At 41.0% G+C, this 17,154-nt stretch overlaps 1 long non-coding RNA gene across 1 annotated transcript in view; it reads right to left on the bottom strand.

The window, feature by feature from the left end:
• Positions 1-16,385, bottom strand: part of LOC120994958 — a 33,972-nt gene extending 17,587 nt beyond the window's left edge. The window contains exons 1-2 of the long non-coding RNA XR_005777505.1: positions 16,300-16,385; positions 3,035-3,078 (exon numbers count right to left, since the gene is read on the bottom strand). This is a non-coding gene — a long non-coding RNA (uncharacterized LOC120994958). The remainder of the gene's footprint in view (positions 1-3,034; positions 3,079-16,299) is intronic.
• Positions 16,386-17,154: the final 769 nt, after the last annotated feature.

Below are 17,154 nucleotides of genomic sequence, written 5' to 3'. Positions count from 1 at the left end.
CTGCAGATGGAGTCACTGTGCATCGTTCAACCATTCGGCACACTTTACACAAGGAGATGCTGTATGCGAGAGTGATGCAGAGGAAGCCTTTTCTCTGCCCACAGCACAAAAAGTGCCGCTTGAGGTGGGCTAAATCACATTTGGACAAGCCAGCTTCATTTTGGAATAAGGTGCTGTGGACTGATGAAACTAAAATTGAGTTGTTTGGCCATAACAAGGGGCGTTATGCATGGAGGAAAAAGAACACAGCATTCCAAGAAAAACACCTGCTACCTACAGTAAAATATGGTGGTGGTTCCATCATGCTGTGGGGCTGTGTGGCCAGTGCAGGGACTGGGAATCTTGTCAAAGTTGAGGGACGCATGGATTCCACTCAGTATCAGCAGATTCTGGAGACCAATGTCCAGGAATCAGTGACAAAGCTGAAGCTGCGCCGGGGCTGGATCTTTCAACAAGACAACGACCCTAAACACTGCTCAGAATCCACTAAGGCATTTATGCAGAGGAACAAGCACAACGTTCTGGAATGGCCATCTCAGTCCCCAGACCTGAATATAATTGAAAATCTGTGGTGTGACTTAAAGAGAGCTGTCCATGCTCGGAAGCCATCAAACCTGAATGAACTAAAGATGTTTTGTAAAGAGGAATGGTCCAAAATACCTTCAACCAGAATCCAGACTCTCATTGGAACCTACAGGAAGCGTTTAGAGGCTGTAATTTCTGCAAAAGGAGGATCTACTAAATATTGATTTCATTTATTTTTCGTGGTGCCCAAATTTATGCATCTGCCTAATTTTGTTTAAACAATTATAGCACACTTTCTGTAAATCCAATAAACTTCATTTCACTTCTCAAATATCACTGTGTGTGTCTCCTATATGATATATTTAACTGACATTTTTTATCGTAACAACCAACGATTTATACAGGAAAATCATGACGATTAACAAGGTTTCCCAAACTTTCGCATCCCACTGTATATTAACTCCTGACTTTACATTGAAAGTCAATGGGGGACGGATCCGTTTGCAATTGCACCATATTGTGTCAACGTCAAACGGATCCGTCCACATTGACTTGCATTGTAAGTCAGGACGGATCCGTTTGGCTCCGCACGGCCAGGCGGACACCAAAACGACTTTTTTTTCATGTCCGTGGATCCTCCAAAAATCAAGGAAGACCCACGGACGAAAAAACGGTCACGGATCACGTTCCAACGGAACCCCGTTTTGCGGACCGTGAAAAAATACTGTCGTGTGCATGAGGCCTTATTGTACTGTCCAGCAGAACAAAGTTAACATGACATTTTTCCTGCATTGTATATGCCGCAATAACAAACCCAAAAAGCAGTGATGGAATAGCTGCATTGTTTTCTCCTGCTTCCCAAAATTCTAAATAAAAAGTGATCAAAAGGTCATATGTACCCGAATATAAAAACAATGATAAAAGCAACTAATCCTGTAAAAAATAAACCCTCACACATCTCCCTTGTGAGAAAAATAAAAAATGTATGGTTGTCAGAAAAACTGCTGTACTGGCACCCAGAGGCTGTAATCCAATTCAGCAAAGTCAGCACTCCAAAAGCCAAATGGCGCTCCTTCCCTTGTAAGCCCTGTCATGAGCCCATACAGCAGTTTACGTCCACATTTATGACATTTCCATACCCAGTAGAACCCACCTGACAATTTAAGAGGCGTGGTGTGTCTCAGATGGCACCAGCTAGGCACAGCATATTGTGCACTGAAATGCCATATCTGTAAAAAATCAGCAATTTACACTTTGCACAGTCCACTGCACATTAACTTCTGAAAACTAAAGCCGAATGCACAAGGCCATGTTTCACGGCCGTGATCGGTCCGTGGTAACCCGGCCTGGATTCGAGCTGAGAGCAGGAGCGCACAGCGTCATTGGTTGCTATGACGCCGTGCGCTTCATGCCGCCGCTGCACTACTGTAATACACTCGTATGATCTAACACGGCCGTGTGCATTCGGCTTAACTGTGGTGTCAAAATGCTGACTCCACCCTTAATACCTTGAGGGGTGAAGTTTCAAAATAGGGTAACTTCTCAGTGGTTCCATTTATTTCACCCCACAGATTTTACTGCACAAGCGGTGTAAATAACCACATAGGGCCTCAAACGCACATGGTATTCTGTTACTCCTAAGCAAAAGATTAGGACCACACTAGAGTGTTTTTAAAGCCAGAAAGCACAGCATAATAGTAAAAGGGCTGACTTTTCACACTGGCATACGCTGGGCAGTGAAATGGAATATCTGTGAAAAATTTCAATTTTCACTTTGCACTATTATTATTATTATTTATTTTAAAGCACCATTAATTCCATGGTGCTGTGCTGTACATCCAGCTGGGGTTACACAGAAATAAAAAACCCTGCCCGAAAGAGCTTACAATCTATAATCATCTGCTGTGCATTAATTTTTGCAAAACCTGTGGGTTCGAAATACTTACTAAATTCTGAGATAGGTGTGTTTTCTAAAATGGGGTCAATTCTTGGGAGTTCAGCTAGTGTTGTGTAAATCACCAAACTAGGCCTCAAATGCACATGGTGCTCTTTCTCTTCTGAACCTTGCAGTGTTCCCAAACATCTCAAAATTAGGGATAATTTTTCTGATATTACCACTTGTGAAAAAGGAAACATTTGAAACTAAAACTACACATAATTGAAATGCAATGTAATTTTATATTTCATGGTCTCATTTACAAACAAAATTCTGTGAAACTCCTGGGGGGTCAAAGCACTTCATACATCTCTCAAAAAATTCCTAAAGGTGTGCAGTTTCCAAAATTCGGTTGTTTTTGCTCCTGCTCCGTACAGTATTTGAACAGAGTTTTATGCGAATCGACTTCAGATGTTTCATCCGAAGTCAATTTGCTCATCCCTAATTATACCTAATAAAAGGTATTTGGTAATGTATTCAGAATAATGCAATAATCATTCATTTTATTATATTAATTCCCAGAGAACCCATTTAAAGAAAGGATTTGTATGGTTCACAACACAAGGTGCTTACCTTCAGGTTTAGAAGATCCTAACCCCATTGTTCTACTATTGCTTCTGGGGGAAAAAAAAGATTTGTATCACTGTCAAGTATTGTATCATTTATATATGCTCATATATGTTCATGATTGCTATTTACAAAGTGCTAAAAATGTGCAAAGGCAATTGTTTTTATATGTTGGGAAAAGCTAATAAGATATATAATGCTATGATATACAGTCAGGTCCATAAATATTGGGACATCGACACAATTCTTACATTTTTGTCTCTATACACCACCACAATGGATTTGAAATGAAATGAACAAGATGTGCTTTAACTGCAGACTGTCAGCTTTAATTTGAGGGTATTTACATGCAAATCAGGTGAATGGTGTAGGAATTACAACAGTTTGCATATGTGCCTCTCACTTGTTAAGGAACCAAAAGTAATGGGACAATTGGCTTCTCAGCTGTCCCATGGCCAGGTGTGTGTTATTCCCTCATTATCCCAATTACAATGAGCAGATAAAAGGTCCAGCGTTCATTTTAAGTGTGCTATTTGCATTTGGAATCTGTTGCTGTCAACTCTCAAGATGAGATCCAAAGAACTGTCACTATCAGTGAAGCAAGCCATCATTAGGCTGAAAAAAACAAAACAAACCCATCAGAGAGATAGCAAAAACATTAGGTGTGGCCAAAACTGTCTGGAACATTCTTAACCACTTGCCATCTGGGCCATTTCCCCCCTTTCTGACCAGGCCTAATTTTGCAAAACTGACATATCTCACTTTATGTGGTAATAACTTTGGAACGCCTTTACTTATCCAAGTCATTCAGAGATTGTTTTCTCGTGACACATTGTACTTCATGATAGTCATAAATTTGAGTCAATATATTTCACCTTTTATTTATAAAAAAATCCCAAATTTACAAAAAATTTAGAAAAATTCGCAATTTTCTAAATTTCAATTTCTCTGCTTTTAAAACAGAAAGTGATACCTCATAAAATATTTATTACTTAACATTCCCCATATGGCTACTTTATGTTGGCATCATTTTGGAAATGTCATTTTATTTTTTTAGGACGTTAGAAGGCTTAGAAGTTTAGAAGCAATTCTTCAAATTTTTAAGAAAATTGCCAAAACCCACTTTTTAAGGACCAGTTCAGGTCTGAAGTAACTTTGTGGGGCCTACATAGTGGATACCCCCATAAATGACCCCATTGTAGAAACTACACCCCTCGAGTTACTTAAAACCGATTTGACATTTTTATAGAGCAGATTGTTACGGGCGTGGCGATACCTAACATGTACACTTTTTCTTATTTATTAAAGTTTTACACAATAATAGCATTTTTGAAACAAATTTTTTTTTTAATGTGTCCATGTTCTAAGAGCTATAGTTTTTTTTTATTTTTTGAGAGATTTTCTTATGTAGGGGCTCATTTTTTGCGGGATGTGGTGACGTTTTTTTTGGTACCATTTTGTGGGACATATGCGTTTTTGATCACTTGGTGTTGCACTTTTTGTGATGTAAGGTGACAAAAATTGCTTGTTTTGACACAGTTTTTTTTTTTTTTAAGGTGTTCACCCGAGGGGTTAGGTCATGTGATATTTTTATATAGCTGGTTTTTACGGATGCGGCAATACCTAATATGTATACTTTTTTTTATTTATTTCACTTTAACACAATAATAGCATTTTTGAAACCAAAAAAATGATGTTTTAGTGTCTCCATGTTCTAAGAGCTATAGTTTTTTTTTATTTTTTGAGAGATTTTCTTATGTAGGGGCTCATTTTTTGCGGGATGAGGTTACGGTTTTATTGGTACTATTTTGTGGGACATACGCGTTTTTGATCACTTGGTGTTGCACTTTTTGTGATGTAAGGTGACAAAAATTGCTCGTTTTGACACTGTTTTTTGTTTTTTTTACGGTGTTCACCTGAGGGGTTAGGTCATGTGATATTTTTATCGAGCTGGTTTTTTCGGACGCGGCAATACCAAATATGTCTATTTTATTTTTAACATTTTTTTTTATTCCTTACTTGGGGAATTTTTTTTTTTACATGTGAAACCTTTTTTTTTTTTTTTTTTTTAACACTTTATTTTATTTTTTTTTATTTTACACTTTTCGTCCCCCATAAGGTCATACAAGACCTCTGGGGGACATTTACTTCACTTTTTCTTTTTTTTTTCACTGTTGATTTCTCCTGTAACTGGGGCTGACATAGTAGCCCCAGTTACAGGAGAAACGCACCCCCCAGAGAGGCTGTACAGCGCAATACAGCACTGTACAGCCTCAGTGCAGGGCTGATCGAGGTCTCTGAAAGACCTCACACAGCTCCTGCACTCTCCGGTCCCGGCGGTCACACGACCGCCGGGCCGGAACAGGAAGCTTCCTGCTCTGCATACACAGCGCTCGGTGAGCGCTGTGTATGCAGCGATCCAGAAGGCAGGGACACCTGGGCACTGTCCCTGCCTTCTCTCTGGGTTGCCCTGCTGTCACTGACAGTGGGCAACCCGATCAGCAGCTGCACGATTAGCGTTCAGCAGCAGTTTCTGAACGGACGTTCTGGAACATCCATTCAGAAATAGAGATCCACCTCCCGGACGTTTATATATCCTATGGGCGGACGGGAGGTGGTTAAAAAGAAGGAACGCATCGGTGAGCTCAGCAACACCAAAAGACCTGGAAGACGACGGAAAACAACTGTGGTGGATGACCGAAGAATTCTTTCCCTGGTGAAGAAAAGACCCTTCACAACAGTTGGCCAGATCAAGAACACTCTCCAGGTGTATGTGTGTCAAAGTCTACAAACAAGAGAAGACTTCACCAGAGTGAATGCAGAGGGTTCACCACAAGATGTAAACCATTGGTGAGCCTCAAAAACAGGAAGGCCAGATTAGAGTTTTCCAAACGACATCTAAAAAAGCCTTCACAGTTCTGGAACTACATCCCATGTACAGATGAGACCAAGATCAACTTGTACCAGAGTGATGGGAAGAGAAGAGTATGGAGAAGGAAAGGAACTGCTCATGATCCTAAGCATACCACCTCATCAGTGAAGCATGGTGGTGGTAGTGTCATGGCGTGGGCATGCATGGCTGCCAATGGAACTGGTTCTCTTGTATTTATTGATGATGTGACTGCTGACAAAAGCAGCAGGATGAATTATGAAGTGTTTCAGGCAATATTATCTGCTCATATTCCGCCAAATGCTTCAGAACTCATTGGACGGCGCTTCACAGTGCAGATGGACAATGACCCAAAGCATACTACAAAAGCAACCAAAGAGTTTTTTAAGGGAAAGAAGTGGAATGTTATGCAATGGCCAAGTCAATCACCTGACCTGAATCCGATTGAGCATGAATTTCACTTGCTGAAGACAAAACTGAAGGGAAAATGCCCCAAAAACAAGCAGGAACTGAAGACAGTTGCAGTAGAGGCCTGGCAGAGCATCACCAGGGATGAAACCTAGCGGCTGGTGATGTCTATGCGTTCCAGACTTCAGGCTGTAATTGAATGCAAAGGATTTGCAACCAAGTATTAAAAAGTGAAAGTTTGATTTATGATTATTATTCTGTCCCATTACTTTTGGTTCCTTAACAAGTGGACGGCACATATGCAAACTGTTGTAATTCCTACACCGTTCACCTGATTTGGATGTAAATACCCTCAAATTAAAGCTGAGAGTCTGCAGTTAAAGCACATTCATCGTTTCATTTTAAATCCATTGTGGTGGTGTATAGAGCCAAAAATTTTAGAATTGTGTCGATGTCCCAAAATTTATGGACCTGACTGTATAATGTATTTAAGAGGTTATCCAACCCCTATAATGACCCCCCTAATGCCCGGGCACCTCATATAGGTTATATTTACCCTGCTCCCTGGCACCCACGTCGCTCCTGCTCCCCGAATTATAGAGGCTGGATAACCCCTTTATGGCTTGAATAATACATGCAGTTTTTGGTGCAGTGTTTGATGCAGTTTTTTTTTTAAAGCAAAGCAAGATATACACTTAAAAGGAATGTGAAATATAACAATACTTAGGGGGTCATTTATTAGGACCAACATTTTAGAAGCCTTTAGCTGGTGGTGGATGCGCCGAATGTTAAGGCGTCGGCAATAACTTCGGCGTATCCACCGCTGTCGAAATCTATGTCAGCTCCCTTGCTGGCGTAGAATTAGACAAATTTCTATGCCAAAAAGACGCATGTAAAATGATAAATAAGACAGGCCGGCTGGCCCGTCCCCTTCCCCTCTCACACCACGCCCCCTTTTTTTAGACCTGAAGTGAGTGGGGAAAAGTTGCAGATTACAGCGCAAAAGATATACGCCATAAAGTGACATACACTCACCTAAAGAATTATTAGGAACAATATACTAATACGGTGTTGGACCCCCTTTTGCCTTCAGAACTGCCTTAATTCTACGTGGCATCGATTCAACAAGGTGCTGATAGCATTCTTTAGAAATGTTGGCCCATATTGATAGGATAGCATCTTGCAGTTGATGGAGATTTGAGGGATGCACATCCAGGGCACGAAGCTCCCGTTCCACCACATCCCAAAGATGCTCTATTGGGTTGAGATCTGGTGACTGTGGGGGCCATTTTAGTACAATTTGAAATTATTCGAGCTTTGTGACATGGTGCATTATCCTGCTGGAAGTAGCCATCAGAGGATGGATACATGTTCTCATTCTGTTTACGCCAAATTCGCACTCTACCATTTGAATGTCTCAACAGAAATTGAGACTCATCAGACCAGGCAACATTTTTCCAGTCTTCAACAGTCCAATTTTGATGAGCTCGTGCAAATTGTAGCCTCTTTTTCCTATTTATAGTGGAGATGAGTGGTACCCGGTGGGGTCTTCTGCTGTTGTAGCCCATCCGCCTCAAGGTTGTGCGTGTTGTGGCTTCACAAATGCTTTGCTGCATACCTCGGTTGTAACGAGTAGTTATTTCAGTCAACGTTGCTCTTCGATCAGCCTGAATCAGTCGGCCCATTCTCCTCTGACCTTTAGCATCCACAAGGCATTTTTGCCCACAGGACTGCCGCATACTGGATGTTTTTCCCTTTTCCCACCATTCTTTGTAAACCCTAGAAATGGTTGTGCGTGAAAATACCAGTAACTGAGCAGATTGTGAAATACTCAAACCGGCCCGTCTGGCACCAACAACCATGCCACGCTCAAAATTGCTTAAATCACATTTCTTTCCCATTCTGACATTCAGTTTGGAGTTCAGGAGATTGTCTTGACCAGGACCACACCCCTAAATGCATTGAAGTAACTGCCATGTGATTGGTTGACTAGATAATTGCATTCATGAGAAATAGAACAGGTGTTCCTAATAATTCTTTAGGTGAGTGTATATCTGTTAGTAAATTACCCCCTTAATCTTCTCTATTCTGCTAGATCAATTTCTGGCTTTGAGGGCGGGGGGGGGGGGGGATCATTACAAACATCACCAAAAACTGCACAATTAAATAAATCAAAACCTGCATGTGTGGGTCCAGCCTTGAGGAAATGTATAATCGGAAAAGTGAAATAATTTATAAACTTAGTCACTTCCACTTAAAGAGGCATTCCAGTTGATTAATGTTATTCCCTATCCGCAGATGGGGGGGGAGGGTCATACCGCTGGGATCCTCACCGATCAAGAGAACAGGGGCACATGCGGTTGGAGAATGGAGTGTCCGGTCGCACATGCGGTTGGCCACTCCATTCATTTCTATGGGAGTTCCAGAGATAGTCGAGCTCCAAGTGTCAATATCTGCATTCTGTTCAACTATGTAATTAACATTCTGCAGCGGAACAAAACGCAAATAAACCTTTGTTACAGATTTCATATAGCTGAATGTCTCCATTAATTTCGATAGAGATGTAATGTGCACTGAAATCACACAAAAAATTACCCATCCTATTCTGTTGCGGAAAATCCGAAACAAAATTCTACCACATGTGAGTGCACCAGAAAAGAGGCTAATCATCAAAGTGGGGGACCGCGCTGCTGTACTTTTACGGTACAAGGTTAATTGGTGACACAGGGAAAGACCTTTAAGCTCAACACCTAGGAAACTCTCCTCTATCCGACACTCCTGTAGGTAATCAAGACTTTTTAGGTAGTGTTTTTTAGTCACACAATTTTCCCCCACAATTTTTTGCTATACAGAAGACTGTGGGAAAACATCTGAAAAAAACACCACATCCAAAGCATTCTAAGATTTAAAAAGAAAGTAACTGGAACAAAATAATGTAAGGCAACAGAAACAAAGAATTGTGTTTTAGATAGCATGTAACATCAACGTGTCTTTTTCTCCAAAAATAAACAAAGTGCCATTGTTTTTTAAAGATGCATTATGAAACCACCCAATGCAGTTTTCTAACTCACATAAGTATACTGGATTCATATATAGTGCTTTCCAGTATTTCACATCTTTTTAATGGCTTTTTAGGTCAAAAACAGTGTGGCTAGATGTTAGAAGCACTTCCACAAAAAATATATTCTCTAACCTTTTAGAAAAGAACATGATGTAAACTGTAGTGAAGGTCATTTTCTTACCAGTGACTGTATTTGTGAGTATTTGTGAACAGTTAAGCAAGTTGAAGATAAAAGTTATTATTTTGATTCTGTACAATTTTAGAATTAAAAAAGGAAAGGAGTACTGTACCTTGTAAAAGTATGGGAACCCAAGGAGATTTGAGCGTTCAGATATCTTTGACCGAGGACTTAAACCTTAAATAGCCTGTAAGGGTTAAGGCCTTTTCACAATCAGCATAAGGAAAGGCCAGGTGATGCAAATTTCAAAGCTTTATAAATACCCAAACTCCTCTAACCTTGTCCCAAAACACAGCAGCCATGGGTTCTTCTAAGCATCTGCCTAAGACTGGTTGAGGCCCACAAGGCAGGAGAAGGCTATAAGAAGATAGCAAAGCGTTTTCAGGATGCCATTTCCTCAGTTCAAAATAAAATTAAGAAATGGCAGTTAATAGAAACAGTGGAGGTCAAGAGATGGTCTGGAAGACCAAGAAAAATTTCAGAGACAGCTGCTTGTTGGATTGCTAGAAAGGCAAATCAGAAACCCTGCTCGACTGCAGAGCAGACTCTGGAGTTGTGGTTTTACTGTTCTACGACACCTGCACAAATATGGGCTTCATGGAAAAGTCATCAGAAGAAAACCTCTCCTTTATCCTCACTACAAAATTCAACGTCAGAAGTTTGAAAATCTAAATAAGTCTGCTGCATTTTGGTAACAAGTCCCGTGGACCCTTTGGCCACAATGGGCAAAGGTATGTTTAGAGAAAAAAAGGACACAGAATTTCATGAAAAGAACACCTCTATTAAGCATGTGGGTGGATCAATCATACTTTGGGGTTGTGTTGCAGCCAATGGCACGGGGAACATTTCACAGGTAGAGAGAAGAATGGATTTAATGAAATTCCAGCAAATTCTGGAAGCAAACATAACACCAACTGTAAAAAAAAGCTGAAGTTGAAAAGTGGATGGCTTCTACAAATAGATAATGATCCTAAACACACCTCAAAACCCAATAGACTACCTTAAAAGACGCAAGATTAAGGTTTTACCATAGTCCTCACAGTCTCCTGGTGGATGGAGACAGCGGTGAGGTAGAGGGCTTATGGGCCCCATCGGATGATGAGGAGTTCGCCGATCCCCGCCGTGGCTCGGTGGGAGAGCCAGCAGATGGAGAGGAGTGATGGACCCAGCAGGGAGAGTTGCTTTCTGTGGACGGCAGAAGTGGGGATGCTGGTGGTAGCAGGTGAGACGGCAGGAAGATGCCATAACCCGTGCCGTCTGCTTCTTTATCGAAGAAGAACTCCAACTTGCCCTGTTTTTGGGGAGGTCTCTTCCCTCTAGGCATCTTGAAGGAATTTTTTAGGGCTGTTGTGGGGGTAATCAAGTCAGCGGGAGGTGAAGGACCACGCTAATAATACGCTGTGTGCCGGAGCTGAAGGATCATGCAGCCATTCCATTCCCACGCCCCCGGTCCTCACAGTCTTCTGATCTGAACATCATTGAAAATCTGTGGGTAAACCTCAATGGGCAGTGCATGCAAGACGGCCCAGGAATCTCACAGAACTGGAAGACTTTGCAAGGAAGAATGGATGAAAATTCCTCATAGAGAATTGAAAGACTCTTGGCTGGTTACAAAAGTGTTTCAAGTTGTGATACTTGCCAAAGGGGGTGCTAATAGGTACTAATCATGCAGGGTGCCCAAAGGTTTGCTTCAGGCCTTTTCCCTTCTTTGTAGTTTTGAAAATGTAAAAGATGGAAATACAAAAAAATAGTTTTTGCTTAAAATAAAAAAAAGGAAATGTGTCATTTTAAACTTTATGTCTTATGGAGATCATTTCATCTTCAACTTCGATAACTGTTCACAGTAGGAGTAATTTTGACCAGGGGTGCCCAAACTCTTGCATGTGCATGTGTGTGACAACATGAAGCCAGTTTCTCTATGTATTCCTATCGAAGCCCAAATGTCTGTCTCATAGGAATGAATAGAGAAGTAACAGACTTCCTTTCCTATGTCAGTTGGAGAGGCAGAGTATTGGTCACATGACACAGCTGAGGATCAGAGGGGAGGTTGTAACTCACAAATACAGTCACTGGTAAGAAAATGACCTTCACTACAATTTACACCATGTACCTTTCTATTGGGCCAGAGAATAAATATTTTTTGGGAGTGCTTGTTTAAAGGGAGTCTGTCGCCAGGAAATTTACTTTTAGGGTCCTGCTACATGCCAAAATGTGTCTTGCGACAAGAAAGTTGTGCAAGTTTTCATGTAATGTATTTTAATTATGTCACAATGCGACATGCTACGAAAAAATCCATTCTTTTTTTTGCGTCTGTTGCATCGCAGATGCATGTCAACATCATCGAAATACATTATATGAAATGCTGCACGACATTCATGTAGCCATACACTTTTGTATTGCGCAAATATTCTGCGACTTGTCATAGGACACGTCGCAGTGTAGCCATACCAAAAAACTAGCACAATGCCTTATAGGATTAGCTCAGCTGAATGTAATGATACCTTTCACTTAGGCTACATCAGTCAAGGTCAGATATCCGGCAGGCTGTTCTGATAGCCTGTTCCAGAGAAAAGTATGGCTGTTGGCCAGACAACGGAATTCCGAAACCCGGAATTTATGTCTGAAAGCAGTCGGATCACTGCCAGACCCCATTATAGCCTATAGGGATACAACCTGCTGGATACATTCACCAGAGATGTGAACGAAGGCTTAGTGTTCCTTTGCTTTATTCTAGAGAAAAAGAGTACTTCTAATCCAATTGCAAATGAGCGGTTAAAGGGCTTGTCTCATCTGGGCATTAATGGCATATCGAGCACATCTGTCTCAAAAACAGGGTCGTGCTGTTAATGGAGAGCACATTGTGCTTGTGCGGCTTTCTGCTTTCATTGCTATGGGACCTCTAAAACTGGTGAAGCACTGGCTTGGCTATTTTACCATTTACTGCTAAGAGACTTCCAAAAATAGCCGAGCCAGTGCTCTCCATTCATGGTGGAGCCCTGTTCTTGAGGTAGGAGCAGGTCCCTGAGGTGAAGAAGAGAAGTCATATCTAGGGATGAGCGAACTTCTGTTTTCAAGTTCGGGGTACAAGGTTCAGGTTATCTAAGAATTCCGTTATGGATTCTGCTACCATGGACTATAAGTTATGGTCCGTGGTAGCGGAATCCATAATGGAATTCTTAGATATCCTGAACCCGAACCTTGTATGCCCAACTTGAAAACAGAAGTTCGCTCAACACTACTCCTTTATATTTTCCCTCCTTTTATAATCCACTCCTGATTTTGGTTTCAAAAACTGCAAGCAGAAAACATATTGTGTGGCCTTACCCTAAAGAAAAGAAGGAGGCAGCACAACTTGTAGGTGATCAAATAGGGAAGAACCTTTAATCCATAGTAATCAATCCAATAGATGAATCTGGATTGATCACTATGGATTTAAGTATGGACCCAGGTCCACAATAGGTGTGCACTGATTTTCTGCATATATCGTCTTGGAGACCCGTCCAGTTGGAATTGTAGTGGTTTTCCATTGTAAAAATCAATTACCCAAGTTATTCAACAAAGTCTCGCGCGACTTCGCTAATAACTGACTTCGGCTCATCGGAGCCCATACATTTTAATACTGTACGGAGAGATGTATATTCATACAGTATTAATCCGAATGCTATGGGCAACTTAGCCAGTTTTCCTCTATAGCAGTTTTGTTAAATCACCCCCTTTGTCTTTCACAGATATTTCAGATACATAGTCAGTATGCTTCTGCTTTTAAACTCCTCTCTGCTTGAGATGGAGTAATTGATCTCCCTCACCGTCTGCTATTGCTACACAGTGTCACTAAGTGTCATATAAGCAATACAATGTCCTCTTTCCACCAGTCTGTTTTCTCCCACCAGGGCCGGCGCGACCCAAAGCAGAGTAGGCAACCCCGTAGAGCGCACTCTGCCTGCCTGGGGGCAACGGCCGCCGCCTCCGCCCCCCCCCTACTTATGATCCATCTGACATCTTCGGGCACAGCGAGTGGCACGCAGCTGACACACAGCTACGGAGTATTTAAATCTCATTTAGCCTGTCTTTCAGAGAAGTTTCTCCTGGGATTCGAACTCACAACCTTTACACATCAGAGGCAAGGCATTGACGCACACAGCTATGAAAGCTGCATGGCCAGTTACTTAATAAAAATAATAAAAATAATAATAATAATAATAATAATAATAATAATAATAATAATAATAATAATAATAATAATAATATAAGACTTCTAATGTAGGTAACTTTGATACCTAGTGTACATCCATACACATGACAGCTGCCCCAACACACCCAGCTCTGCTACATCCATACACAGTGTACTGGGGCAGCTGTCATTTGTATGGATGTACACTAGGTATCAAAGTTATCTACAGTAGTCTTATATATATATATTTTTTTAAGTCACTGGCTATACAGCTTTCATAGATGTGTGGGTAAATGCCTTGCCTCTGATGTCAAAGGTCGTGAGTTCGAATCCCAGGAGAAAGTTTTTTTTTTTTTTAAATACCGGACTGTTACTTTACTGCCACGGGGGGGGGGGGGGGGGGGTGGGGCTATTGGCGCCATGATACTGGCACATGGAGGGGGGAGGAGAGAGGCACTTGATACTGGCAGATTAGGGGGCAGGGGGAGAGGATGGCACTATGATATTAGCACATGGGGGGGCAAGAAATGGACATGAATCGTGATGGGGAGAAATGTGAAATGATGGGGGGGGGGCAAGAAATGGACATGAATCATGAGGGGCAGAAATGTGAAATGATGGGGGGGCAAGAAATGGACATGAATCATGAGGGGCAGAAATGTGAAATGATGGGGGGGGGCAAGAAATGTAGATTCGCTTGTGTTGACAAAAATCCTTGCACTGTTATATGTTGCCCTGGTGACACAGGATTTCAGACAGTGGCTGAATGGCGCCTGGCAGTGAATAGGTGGCACTGCTCGTGTTTGGTGTGCCAACCTGCTGAACAGCGCAGAGTGATTGGCATCAATGGGATGGTACTAGGTGGCAGACAATGGCTGGATATTATATATACATGACCATAGTCAGACTGGCACAGGGTACATGACCATAGACTGGCACAGGGTACACGACCATAGTTAAATGTTGCATGCAATAGGTGGCTGAAAAATGGGCAGGTAAAAGGGTGTGGTCAATGGGCGGAGTCAAGGGGGCGGCAAAATTAGCTTTTGCCTAAGGTGGCAAAAATCCTTGCACCAGCCCTGTCTCCCACTCATACAGTACAGACCAAAAGTTTTGACACACCTTCTCATTCAAAGAGTTTTCTTTATTTTGATGACTATGAAAATTGTAGATTCACACTGAAGGCATCAAAACTATGAATTAACACATGTGGAATTATATACATAACAAACAAGTGTGAAACAACTGAACATATGTCATATTCCTGGTTCTTCAAAGTAGCCACCTTTTGCTTTGATTACTGCTTTGCACACTCTTGGCATTCTCTTGATGAGCTTCAAGAGGTAGTCCCCTGAAATGGTTTTCACTTCACAGGTGTGCCCTGTCAGGTTTAATAAGTGGGATTTCTTGCCTTATAAATGGGGTTGGGACCATCAGTGGCGTTGAGAAGTCAGGTGGATACACAGCTGATAGTCCTACTGAATAGACTGTTAGAATTTGTATTATGGCAAGAAAAAAGCAGCTAAGTAAAGAAAAACGAGTTGCCATCATTACTTTAAGAAATGAAGGTCAGTCAGTCAGCCGAAAAATTGGGAAAACATTGAAAGTAAGGGCTATTTGACCATGAAGGAGAGTGATGGGGTGCTGCGCCAGATGACCTGGCCTCCACAGTCACCGGACCTGAACCCAATCGAGATGGTTTGGGGTGAGCTGGACCGCAGAGTGAAGGCAAAAGGGCCAACAAGTGCTAAGCATCTCTGGGAACTCCTTCAAGACTGTTGGAGACCATTTCAGGGGACTACCTCTTGAAGCTCATCAAGAGAATGCCAAGAGTGTGCAAAGCAGTAATCAAAGCAAAAGGTGGCTACTTTGAAGAACCTAGAATATTACATATTTTCAGTTGTTTCACACTAGTTTGTTATGTATATAATTCCACACGTGTTAATTCATAGTTTTGATGCCTTCATAGTCATGAAAATAAAGAAAACTCTTTGAATGAGAAGGTGTGTCCAAACTTTTTGGTCTGTACTGTACATTTTATAAAAAATCTATTTTCTGAATATCTCTCATATGAACAATCCTGCTAATGTGAATGTAAGAACCTGAAGTGAAAAGAAAAGCTATAAAAGTAACAGGAGCACGCGTTTACCGAGGTTTTTAATAGTGTTTTCTACACTTTTGCGGTGTTAGTGGTGCTTTTTTAATGGTAAAAATGCAAACTCCAGATGTTAGCTGAAAATCTATGACAAATATGAAAAGCAGGACTCACAAGCTTTTTTGCTACCAGCATTTTTGATAATTAGTTGGCTTTTTTGGGTCTATGATGCATTTTGAAAAATGCAGCATGCTGAAGCTTATGGTGTGTCCTTCTGCCATTTTCACATCTATTTTTATATAAGGGGAAAAACACCAGAAATAAATGTGATTCACACAAATTTATAAGCCTTAAAAAAATTTATGTCATATAGAAAAAAACGGGAAAAACGCCAGTGCAAATTCATCTGTTTAGAGACGATAACGTATATGGCAGTATAGAGGAAAGAAGAGAGCATATGTTTCTTACCGATTAGTGCCTGAAATCACTTTCCAGAGAAGAATCTTGACAGCTTGAAGATTAAAAGGTCATTTTTGAAGAGAGGAATTTTTACCGCATTAGAAGTGTCTGAAACCAGTGTGTATGTATGTGTGTGTATATGACGGTACTTTTTATATACTTTAGCAACTTCCCATTTCTGCATTACACTCAGTCACTCATGTTTTCCTGTTGTCACTAGGAATCATTTGCATTTGTTTTCTATACAAATTATTTCCTAATCAGACAAGCTTCTATTAACTGGGTTACACATTACACCATGTAACAAAGCAGTAAAAAAAAAATGACATAAGGGGAGCTACAGGAGTATTCGTCTTATATACAGTCAGGTCCATAAATATTGGGACATCGACACAATTCTAACATTTTTGGCTCTATACACCACCACAATGGATTTGAAATGAAACGAACAAGATGTGCTTTAACTGCAGACTGTCAGCTTTAATTTGATGGTGTTTACATCCAAATCAGGTTAATGGTGCAGGAATTACAACAGTTTTCATATGTGCCACCCACTTGTTAAGGGTCTAAAAGTAATGGGACAATTGGCTTCTCAGCTGTTCCATGGTCAGGTGTGTGTTATTCCCTCATTATCCCAATTACAATGAGCAGATAAAAGGTCCAGAGATCATTTCAAGTAGCTATTTGCATTTGGAAACTGTTGCTGTCAACTCTCAAGATGAGATCCAAAGAGCTGTCACTATCAGTGAAGCAAGCCATTATTAGACTGAAAAAAACAAAACTATAATAACACAACCAATTATAGTGGGTCAGACTACAGTTACTAAATAGTGGGCTAAACCCTTTTAATCCAATGTAAATTCA

This window comes from Bufo bufo, chromosome 3 (assembly GCF_905171765.1).
Source record: "Bufo bufo chromosome 3, aBufBuf1.1, whole genome shotgun sequence".
NCBI classification, from domain to species: domain Eukaryota; kingdom Metazoa; phylum Chordata; class Amphibia; order Anura; family Bufonidae; genus Bufo; species Bufo bufo.
The sequence above is the reverse complement of the archived record's forward strand: the minus strand, read 5'-3'. Positions and strand labels throughout refer to the sequence as shown.